This window comes from Triturus cristatus, chromosome 7, assembly GCF_964204655.1.
Source record: "Triturus cristatus chromosome 7, aTriCri1.1, whole genome shotgun sequence".
In the NCBI taxonomy this organism is placed as follows: domain Eukaryota; kingdom Metazoa; phylum Chordata; class Amphibia; order Caudata; family Salamandridae; genus Triturus; species Triturus cristatus.
In genome coordinates this window covers 209752152-209764330 of record NC_140590.1, presented here as the reverse complement: position 1 = coordinate 209764330, position 12179 = coordinate 209752152, and positions in this window count along the sequence as shown.

Here is a 12179-nt window from a genome sequence, read left to right as displayed (position 1 = left end):
GCTGAGCAGGAAAGCCTGGTAGAATGCAGGTGGACAAGCAGTATTGGATTGCTATCGGGACCTACACCACCTGCCCTGTGTAGCCTGCCAACACGTATTTGAGCAGCACATTGAGAACATCGACCCCCATGCCATTTCCTGGCCTGTTCTTAGTAGGGATACATACTCATTCCTGATCTGCTGTGTGGCTGCCTGGGTCCTGGTGAACACCTTCCTCCTCATGCACATGAACATCTTATCGAAGCCTACACCAACAACACGAGCTAATAAGGCACGAGCAAATACATACATTGGATATAAACTGTGTGCACTGACAAACTGCTGTCCCCAGAATGGATGGAAGAGCCCACTGCCATCAGTGCAATTGTCATCTGGATAAGGATCCTAGACCTGCAGCAAACAGTAAGTGAGCATGCCAGGTGGTGGGTGCAGAAAAGGGGCCAGCCAGGTGTGTTAGCTGTGTGATGTGGGAGCCTGGCTGTGCATGAGACTGGAGGTGAACTAACCAGTGAGTGAACGAGACCACTGAGTGCACCCAACAGTGCAGAAGCCTGGCGGTGCATGAGCCTGGAGTTGCGTGAGAATGGACATGAACTATCCAGTGAGTGAACGAGACCACTGAGTGCACCCAACAGTGCATAAGCCTGGCGGTGCATGAGCCTGGAGTTGCATGAGAATGGACGTGAACTATCCTGCGAGGAAGTGCTCTGCACAGTAGGTGAGACTGGAGGTTACTGAGTCTGTAAGTAAATGAGCCCACTGGTCAGTGAGGCTTGCAGTGCAGGCACCTGGACATTAGTAATCCCCGGGAGTGTGAGCACAGCACTGAAGGGGTGAGTGGGGAAGGGGACTGAGCCTTCGAGTCAGCGAATTCAGCTTTGTATGAGCTCATCGTTGAGTGAACCTGTTGCCTGGAGATATATGTGCATGAAAGAGTGAGTTTGCTAGTGAGTGAGCAACACAATGAATCAGCTGTGTATGAGCTTAATGACATGTAGGTGTTGCATGGAGTGTGCATAAGGGTAAGTGAGCATGGTGGAAAGTGAATGCAGCCACGAGTGAGTGAACCTGTTGGTGAGCAAGTGCAATGAGTGAGCATGATGGCAAGTGAACCCAGTGAGAAGCAAGAACAGTCATGAGCACACAGTGTGACCCTAGCTGTGAGTGAGCCAGACAGAAAGTGAGTACAGTAGTGATTGACTCAAGCATTTAGTGAGCCTGTTGGTGAGTGAGTATGAGTGAATATGATTGATAGTGAACCCAGTGGTGAGTGAGCATGGCAGTGCCAATCATAATGTGAGCCTGTAAGTGGATAACCCTGTCTGTGAGTGAGTGCAACTGTGAATGATCCAGTCCTGAACTAGGCTGCTAATGGGTGGGACCTGCAGTTAATGAAAGCCCAGTGGGGAGTGTTAGCTTTCTGAATGGAAGCACTGCCTGCCACCAAATGCTGTTTTTCACTATGCTAAATGCATTGTGATGTTTTACTGAAAATGTGCTGTTATTTTATTGAAAGATGATGTATGAATGCAATTCTAAATACCACTAAAGAGATGTATTCAGAACTGTTAGGTGGCGCTTGTAGGAGAGAGGGACGTAAGTCTAGCAGTGGCTGTTTTACTTCACGGGGGGCTTTTTACTGGCTATTGCTGACGTACCTTATAGTTTTAATCACATTCCCTCCTGTGCCGCTTTTACCTGTTTTTAGCTTTAACGCACATTGTGTAAATTTGAATTTGGTTCCTAAACTGCATATTTTTACAATTACACTCACCTGTCACTTGACTTGTGGGGGGATTGCCTCTGCTGCTGGTGGGGAGCAGTGAGAGTCGCTCTGACCGCCCCTCTTGAGTTACGTGGAGACAGCTGCCATTTTTCCACCCAGGACTGCTAGAGCAGCCTTCTTGTGACAGTGCGTGCTCTAGCTTTCCCAAGTCACACATGTATTTAACATGGGCCGCTGCGCGGACCCGGAGGATGAATGTCTCGCGGTGGTTGTTTTACTTTACAGTGAGCTTCTTCCTGGCTATTGCGTATCTACCTTCTAGTTTTAATCACATTCCCTCCTGCACCGCTTTTACCTGTTTTTAGGTTTAACGCACATTGTATGAATTCGAATTTGAATTTGCTTCCTAAACTGCATATTTTAAAAATTACACTTACCTGTCATGTGGCTTGTGGTGTGATTGCCTCTGCTGCTGGTGGGAAGCATTGAGAGTCAATCTGACGACTCGTCTCGAGTTACATGGAGACTGCGGCCATTTTTCCACTCTGGACTGCTAGAGCAGCCATCTTGTGACAGTGCACACTGCAGCTTTCCCAAGTCATAAATGTATTGAAACTGGGCCGCTACGCGGACCCAGCGGATGAAAGTCTAGCGGTGGGTGTTTTACTTTACGGGGAGCTTCTTCCTGGCTATTGCCGACCTACCTTATAGATTTCATCACATTCCCTCCTGTGCCGTTTTTACTTGTTTTTTAGCTTTAACACACATTATATGAATTTGAACATGGTTCCTAAACTGCATATTTTTTAAATTATACTTACCTGTCACTTAACCTGTGGGGGAATTGCCTCTGCTGCTGGTGGGGAGAGTCGCTCTGACCGCCCGTCTTGAGTTACATGGAGACAGCGGCCATTTTTCCACTCAAGACTGCTAGAGCAGCCATCTTGTGACAGTGCGCTCTCTAGCTTTCTGAAGTCACACATGTTTTTAAACCGGGCCGCCACTTTGATGCCCTATTTTTACCAGAGACCTGGCTCACTGATACCTCGGGTCCTGACATTTGGTCAGCTGTTCCCAAGGGCTATAAAATTGTATGGAAGGATAGGATTGGAGGCAGAGGTGGAGTGATATCTATTATTTTTAAAGACGGCTACACTTTGTTCCAGTTGCCCCAGGTGAATATAAAGGCAGCAGAGATACTGGGGTTTACCCTTTCCCTAGCTCTTAAACAATCACTCTCAGGGGGCCTTTATATACAGACCCCTGGGCACATCTGCAGGATTTGTATCTACACTTTGTGAAGCAATATCCCCTCCGACACTTAGGTACAAACATTGCATGATGCTGGGGGATTTTAACCTACACATGGACTGTGATCGGCTAAAGGACAGCAATGCACTCATGGAGAGCTGCACAGCCATGGGCATTATGCCTACCATCATGGCCCGATACAAGTGGCCGGGCATACACTAGACCAAATATTCACATTGATTCCCCTTAACGCCGACCCGTCCTCTCCTTTGGTCTGGTCTGACCATCTTATGCTTAGGTTTGGATGGCCAGAACTCAGTAACATCCCTCTCAATGAGAGCAACCTTACCTGCACAGTTAGGGTCCTCAGTAAAATTAATTCAGACTCACTAAGTAACATGCTTAATGCCACTAGACCCACTTTAACTGGCATGATTAGCGAGGATGTGGACCGGGTTGAGAGCTTGATTGAATCTACCTGCCTAGCTCTGGCTCCAGAAAGTAGTACTAAACAGCAGCAATCAAAAGTGCCAAACCCATGGTTCACATCGTCCCCGAAAGACTCTAAATTAGCATGTAAACATACAGAGAGAGTATGGAGGATGGACTACTGTCCAGCAGCCAAAGCAGACTATAAATCAGTGCTCGGAAGCTACCATCAAGAAATTAAGTTAGCTAAAAAAGACTATTTTGAGCCCAAAATCTTAAGGATAGGAAAGCATTCGAGAGAACTCTTTAAAATTGTGAAGTCCTTCTCCATGCCCGAAGTTGGTTCCAATGTGAAACCGCCCTTTGAGCAGTGGTGTGAGACGCTCGCCTCAGTATTCCAAAAAAAACTAGTTTTCATCCAGGCTAGCCTCCCTCCACTGATGTTGGGAGATGTTACTTCAGGCCCTGCCCTAGAAGTGGGCAATGATCAGGGAACACCTAACCACTGCCTACCGCCCCTCACTATAACCTGTTCCTTGAACTTTTTTGACTCTATTTCCCTGGAAGATTCGCTGAGGGCCTTTAAAGGCCTTAAGTCGGGTTCTCCGATGGACCCAGCTCCCGCTTCTATTCTGATTCCTGGGAGCGGAGGCCATAAATACATCTATGAACCAGCTATTAAACTCCTCCCTTTCATCTGCTATGGTTCCTCCTAAATGGAAACAGGCAAAGGTCATTTCACTGTTAAAAAAGGCCCAGGCCAATCCATCGGACCCTGCCAACTATAGACCTATCTCCCTTCTCCCGGTCTTTTCAGAACTTCTGGAGAAACATGTGAATCAGCAGCTATTTTTCCTTTCTTGAAATGAACTGCCTACTTCACCTGAGCCAGTCAGGCTTTCGACTAAACCATAGTACAGAAATCGCCCTTTTGGAGGTGGCTGATTCCATTCGGCTGAGCCTGGAGACAGGTGAGAGAGTGCTGCTGGTCTTGTTGGACCCATCTGCCGCTTTCAATATGGTCTTGCACAAAATGCTCCTGTCTCAGCTCCACTCGATTGGCATCAGGGGTTAGGCCTGGAAATAGCTAGCATAATTTCTTGAGGGGAGGGGGCAAGAGGTCTGGTGCCATCCCTACTCTGCGGTCTTGCATCAGTTGAAGATTGGGGTTCAGCAGGGTTCGGTCTTGAGTCCGACCCTATTTAACATCTACCTCACACCCCTAGCCGCGTTGGTGGATTTGCTGGGGGCAAGAATTGTGTCTTATGCTGATGACACGTAGCTGTTGTCATGGAAGAACAACGAGCCCTGCCCTGGTTTGTCAATCAGTGCCTGCTTTTCAGCTGTCTTCAGGTGGCTGGCTGCGAATCAGCTGAAATGTAACGCAGGGAAGACAGAGTTACTCTTCTTCGGCAAGGGTGCTGAGACACCGCTGCAAGTCTTCTGGCCAGCAGATGCACCACCCCCCACGACTAACAACCACTTGGTAGTGAAATATCTGGGGTTCATAATGGACAACCAGTTGCTTTTCCATTCCCAAGTCAATCCGGTGGTAAGCACCTACTTTTCCCTATTACGTCTCTTGCAGAAATTTACATTTTTTCTGTCGAAAACTGCCAGACAATTCAAGCCCTGATTATATCCCGGCTGGACTACGGGAATGGCCTCTTTCTTGGCATGCCAAGTTATTTGCTGGACAGGCTTCAGCTTGTCCAGAATGCAGCAGCCCGTACCATCTTCGAGCTTCCCCAGATTGCACATGTGTCCTACCTTCTGAGGAGCCTTCATTGGCTCCCAGTAAGGAAAAGAGTAATCTTTAAGACCTTGCTCTTTACCCTGAAAGTCCTGTATGGGACTGGTCCAGAGTACCTCAAACACAAGATCGCATTTTATACCCCACGAAGAACTCTCTATTCCTTCGACCTGCTGTTAGCTAACACCCCCGAGTTAGAAAGTCAAGGAGAGGGGGTAAGGCTCTCTCGTACCTTGGGTCTGCCCTCTGGAACAAAATGCCCTTCCATTTAAGAAACATTGAATCGGCACCTCTATTCCAAAAGAAACTGAAAACCTGGCTCTACTCTTGCCTGTAACCTTTTCTCCCCGCTGCTTTCCTTTCAGCTGTTAGCGCTAGGACACTCCTTGGAGTAACAGCGCGTTCTATAAATACCCCCACATAGACATAGAGAGTGTCTGAACAGGACTCCCACAGACTGCGCAGCCAGAGACCGCTCAGCAAGGTGCCCTTCTACTACCCGTGGTGTGTTGTTCTAACAATGCTAGTAGTTGGAGGTATCAGCCCTGTAGTTCTCCTTGCTTGTTTGGGAAGAAGCAATTCTCCAGAGCTTGCAGACATTTGTAATTGCATTGGGAGCACTGCTGTGTGGTTGCTCAGGCCTGCTTTTTACAGAGCTTCAGTTTTTATAGGCAGGATAAAAGTGGGGCGATAGAAGCCAATAACTCCACCACGGGCCATTCAGAAGATAAGGATGGGCAGAGGCAGATAGCCCCTCCTAATGAGATTCAGGATGGCTGATGGCAAGAATGCAAAGCCACTTATCATATGCATCATATATGTGGCCTAGGTTGTTATAACTACACACAAAGCTTTATAGTCATACAGGAGAGATTTTGTACAGTGAACACTCTTAACTGATGCATTCAAGGAGCTTTCATGTGTGATTTTGAAGAAAGAAGAGGCAATATGTTGCAGTATTTATAGCTCTTACTAACTCAATGTGTGGCCCTGAAGCACTTACCTACATGGTCAGCAAGCTATGTCAGTAAGGGTCTGTGCTTGGAAGTGTTTTCTTTGATATGTGATTCTATGTGGGAAAAGTTTCCATGTCTTCCCTGATGAACACCAAGGTGTGGTTATCAAGTTATTAACTGAATGGTCTTGAAGCCGTAAACAGCCTTTAGTGTGCCGCTGCTAGTGCGCATACCATTACTTCGCAAGCGTTACTATGCTTGCGATGTTACAACGTGTACCATTAGTAGGCAAGTTGTTACATCGCAAGCGTCGTAACAACGCATGCGTTGTAATGGTATGCGCTATCCACATCGTTGTTTAGAAGGCGCTTCCGTTACCAAACTACGACATGCAGGTCTGACGTCGCTGGAAGCCGCTGGAAGCCGAAGGAGAGAGGAACCACGGAGGAGAGAGAGGTAAGTGTAGTTTTTGGGAGTCATGCAAGGGTAGTATTTTAGGTTGTAGGGTTGTGTTTGAGTAGTGTAGAGTAGTGCATTTGAGTTTAGGGTAGTGTCGGGGGTCGTGAAGAGTAGTGTTGGGTAGTAATGATGTGGTGTTTGTGTATTTTAGGGTAGTGTTTTAGTGTTTAGGGTAGTGTTGTGGGTCATGCAGGGTAGTGGTTCAGTGTAGGGACCGGACTGGGGGTAGGGGCAGGGTCGTGCTGGGGCTAGTGTTTTAGGGTTTAGGGTAGTGATGTGGTGTTTTTGTAGTGTAGGGTAGTGTTTTAGGGTTTAGGGTAGTGTCGGGGGGGGGTCGTGAAGTGTAGTGTTGGAGTGTAGTGTCCAGGCAGAGGCAAGGGGGAAGGTCGTGTAGGGGGTAGTGTATTAGGGTTTAGGGTAGTGTAGTGGTGTTTGCGTGATAAATGCATGCGCAGTTAAAACTTGCGAAGTAATGGTTTATGCTAAGTAAAAACATCGCACTAAAATCATGTGAAGTATCGAAAAACATTCTCTTAACGTGTGGTGACAACATCATTCTAAAGTCATTCCTATCAGTGTTTCAAGAGAACTCCAAGTATTTTGTTCAAACCACAGTATTTGCTCTGAGAAAATTTGGCTTTAAATTCAATAGAGCTAGGCATGGGGATGGTCTCTCAGAAAAATGCGCTAGTTGCTTGGCCTTTAGTAGCTCACAATGATTTTCTCCGATCATAAGTAGCTGTTACGACAGAAAAGGTTGGAGATCCTGGTGCCCAAGGCATTTAATAAGGGGGTGGAGGGGGGGGCCACGTGGCCACCCTTCCTGAGGTTTCATGAGGAAACCATCAAACGGTAGAAAACACAAAGTCTGCACCCAGTGGGCAGAAGGTTTAAAAAAGCTCCCGCCAGCTGCGAGCAGACTTGTGACCTAATTCTCTTCCTGCACTGATGTGGGCAAGGAAATAGATCAGCCGATGACTCCCACCCAGGGGAAGCTGTATAAATAGGTGTTCCTTGTGGGAGCAATGCTAGCTCCTGCAGCAGTCGGTGAGGTGGCTGGGGCAGAGGGACCCCTCATGCTCCTGCAGTGGATATACAATTTTACATGGTGTGTGCCTTGGGTGAGCACTGGAGCTCCCACATATGTAACAATGAGGCCCTGGGGATGGTGTCCTTCGGGCCAAAATAGACTCAGGGAGGGGGCTGGCCGTGAGGCCCCATCATCTCTCAATTTGAAAAAAAGGCCCTAAGGGATGGGGTCCCCAGGGCCTAATAAGTCTGTGGGAGGGGAGGCAATGAGGCCCCCATTCCCTTTATATTACATATGGCTTTGGGGGTTGGGGTCCCAGAACCTAATGAGGCTTGGGAAAGGGTTAGCCCCCTCCAGGGCCCAATAAAGCTTGGGAAGAGTGCCACAGGGATGGGCCCATGTGGACTCTCTCCCATTTAAAATACATAAAGTCCTGGGGGATAGGGTCTCCAGGGCCTAATGAGGCTCCAGAAGAAGCACTACATGGAACTCCCTCCCTTTAAAAAAAAATGTGGCCTCAGGGAATGGGAGCCCTTGGTTCCTTATAAGGCTCAGGGAGGGGGCTGTGCTGACCCCTCACATTTTTTATAATTTTTAGTCAAAAGAGATTGGGTCCATGAGTCCTATTAAGGCTTGGGGAGGGGGGCTGTTCAGTCCCCCTTTCATTTTTATTATATTTGGCCATGGGGGGTGTGGTCTAATTCAGGCTCAGGAGAAGAGCTGCAAGCCCTCCTTCCCTGTTAAATTGTATTTGGCCCAATGGAATTGGGTCTCCAGGAGCAATTAGAGGTCAGGGAGGGGGATGCATGCTCATTTTTCTTAATATAAATGTTTTGCAGGGGTTGGAGTCCCTGGGGCCCAAAACTCAACCATGCACTGAGCACAGCAAAAGCTATGTGTGGTGTGGGGTTGGCAACCTGCTGGTGGCTTGGCCACAGGAACTGCCAGCAGTCCAAACTCTGTGATCAACCTCCTGCTACTCATGGCCTAAGGCTGTGCACAGCCTGATGTTGGCTGTTAGCGTGGACTTGGAAGCAGTGTTTTGCTGCAAAACAGACCCTGTGGCTAACCCCATGCTACGCAAGAGCAAAGGACATCAACGACCTGGGGTTGACCGCCTTACTGTGGGTGCCTGCGGCCAGTCCCATGCTGCGTGCAATGAAAGATAAAACAACATTGCCAACACCCTGCTGTGCACAGCTGAAGGCCATGTTCAGTGTGGGCTTGGCCATCTGTGCCGGATGTGCCACAGGGCCTGGTCGCAGGCTTTACGTATGGTAATAAAATATTTCTTTACAGTACAAAAAACCTGAAAATTCACTGAAAAAAGGTTACAGTAAAATTTTCTCATGTGAATTTTTTAATAAAGTGATGACAGCTGCCAACTGCAGTGTCTTCTGGGTTAGAGATGACGGAAACCCTTTTGGTTCCTGATGAACTTCATAGAACAGTGGTGTAAGTGATCGGGAGTGTGTGATAGAATTCATCATGTAGAATGTTCAGTTAATATTTACACACTGAGGAATAAAGACATGTAATACCAAGCTCCGTGTGTGGTATGATCATTAGCAAGTACCCAGGCTGGGGATGATGCTACAACTGGCAATCAGATAGGGGATTAAGTAAACGCTGCAACCCGAAGAAATGAGAGTGGTCTCCAGGAGAGTTTGCCGTGGTCCACCTGTGCCTGAGTCGAAGCGGAAAACAGTGGTTGGTGTATCTGAACTCCTAGGGCACTATGCCACAATGCCATACAGAGCCATAGTTCATACAGAACATCAATGCTAAAGACAGAAAAAACCAGTTACAGTGCTAAAAATAGAAACATTTCTGATGCAAAGAAACACTAAAGGCAGTAGGTATCAGATACAATACAAAAAGGTGAGAAGGGTGAAGAACCAATGCAAAAAACAAAGCCGATACTCACTGCCAAAGAAGAAGAAGAGAGAGACTCACAACCAGAGAGCGTGTGCAACGATCCAAATGTTAGCACGTGGCTAGTGCTTGACAAAGGTGCCAGTCCAAGCAGGCACCAGACTCTGCCAGAGTGAGCTCTGCTCCAGACATCAGAAAGTTCCACAGGTTATGATGCCGCCACATTCCTAAAACCATTACCTCCCTTCAATACCTCCAAAAAGTAGAATATTAGCAATAGATGAACTGTCTGGATCAAAACTTATGATGATTTTATTGATGTGCTGGAACAAGTAAAAGGTAAAAGGCAAAAAGATCATTAAATATCTGACAATTTAGTGGGTGAAGGAGTAAAAGAAGCAATAAAGAAAGGTGGTGAAGTACCATCAAATCAAAGAGGTGATGAACACTAAGGGGCATATTTACAAGCCCGTATAGCCACAGGAACATCGCTTATAGTGACATTCCTGTGGCGATATGTGCTTTACCATATATACAAGGCAACATTAAGCCACTTAATGTGGCTTAACGCTCCCTTTTAAATAAGGCACCCTTTCAAACTGTACTTAGCGTGAAAGGGGAGAGCAATGGGTGTTGCAGTGGGCGTTCCACCGCAACACCCATTAATTTCGGCACTGCCCCGTATTTACAAAGGCAGCATAAATAGGAGACAGCGCCAAAATTAAGACCAGTGAAAACCAGGTCTTAAATAGGCAAAACAAGGAGAAATGCCATATTTCTCCTAATTTTTGCTGTTTGCATGTGTGCAATGTTATGCAGCATACATAGAAACAGCAGAAGGCCATTGATTGTTTATCTGCCGGAAGGTATCCCTAACTATGAGTGCTGCACTAACTAATGGTGACAAAACATCATTAAAAGATTGTTTATGTGAAGGAAGGAGCACCTTCCTGCACATAAACAATCTTCCCCTCAATGCAGACACCCTTGCAGCATGGTACAAGGGTGCCTACATTGGCGCTAGGCTTCTAAATTTAGCACCAGCACAGGGGGTAATGCAGGGCTGCACCATATTGTTCTAACTATGGTGCAGCCCTGTATTTCAGAAGTGGCGGAGTGTGGTGTTAAGCCATGCTCCGCACTTTGTTGTAAATATGACCCCAGGTATCCAATGTCAAATGGAGACTTTGAAACGTACATGTTTAACCAAGAGAGGTAGAAAACTGGTGAACCAAGGGATGAGTTTGTAGAAAGACTTGATTTGCTTATCAAGGATTGCGAGTTTAACAAGTTCAATGAAGAAGAGGTCATGCGTTTCAGAGTAATAGATGGTTGTCTCTCCATTTCCTTCAGATGATTAATGCTAAAAAAGACATTCAGCTTGGAGTGAGTACTCATGGCTGCCAGAGTAGAAGAAAGAGCCGACAGACAAGCAACTAACATGGAAGCAACACGGAACAAAATAAATCATGGCTGAGTGTGAAAAGTCGGCCAAACACAAGGGAGAAGGCCCTAAAGTAATGTCTCCAAAGAAAAAGAAGTTGTGTTTCCAATATGGATTTTCCTTTGCACATGAAGGTAAATGTCCCGCCATTGGACAGATATGCAAAGGCTGTGGGAAAGAGAACCATTTTTCAACAGTTTGCAAAGCAAAGGGAAAATCAAGTGTGTCACGTCGAGAAAACAAAATGGAGGAAAGATCAAGTGCATTATTGCGAGAAAATAAAAGGATGCCAGAATGTTCCAGACACTACATTTTACGTCTACCCACAAGACCAAGCACCCAAATCAGTTAAGGCAAGTAAAAAATGAATGACATCGATTGTTGTCGAATCCTTATCTAAAAGTTTGCCTTTGTCAAGCGATAGTGAGGAAGATGGGTGTGCAATGTCAATGTTAACCGCTGGATGACGTGCGCATGTAGGATTGGCATCTTGCAAGAAAGATTGTTGGTAAAGCTAGATCTACAAGTAAACGTTTGAAATTTATCTGGACATTATCCCAATATCACACTGAAAGTGAATGGGTGCTCCCTACATTTTATCATAGACAGTTGTGCGTCGATAAACATTTTACAAGTAGAAAAGTATAATGCACTGTGTCCAGTGCCCTGTCTAACGCCGTTAATAACCAAAATGTATACGTGGGCATCTTCGACCCCACTGCAAATTCAAGGTTCAGTCATAGCAACTGTGAAGCATAAAAAGACAACCACCAATTTGTGCCCTGCCAGGCAACTCACAGAGTGCGTGTTTATACAGTGTCAGTACTGCTGCTGAGATGGGGCTGAGTTCTGTAAACTACAATGTCAATGCCTATCATGAGATAGTGAATCAATTTATATCCTTGTTTCATGGAATAGGAAGACTTAAGACTATGAAAGTGCAATTTCATATAAATGAGGACATCCGTCCTGTTGCTTAATTACATAGTCAAATTGCATTTCATTTGCAAGAGGCTTTTGAGAAAGATCCTAAAACACTAATAAAACAGAACATCATTGAGCGATCCACTGGTCCGATGTCACGGGTATCGCCCATGGTGGTAGTACTGAAGGAGGATAGTGGAGGAGCTGTATGCATCTGCATTGATATGTGCCAAATGAACATGGCGATTGAAAGAAAATGACATCCAGGTTCCCAAATTGCTGACATGATTGACAAGCTGAATGGAGCAAAAGTCTTTTTTCCACTGTGATTT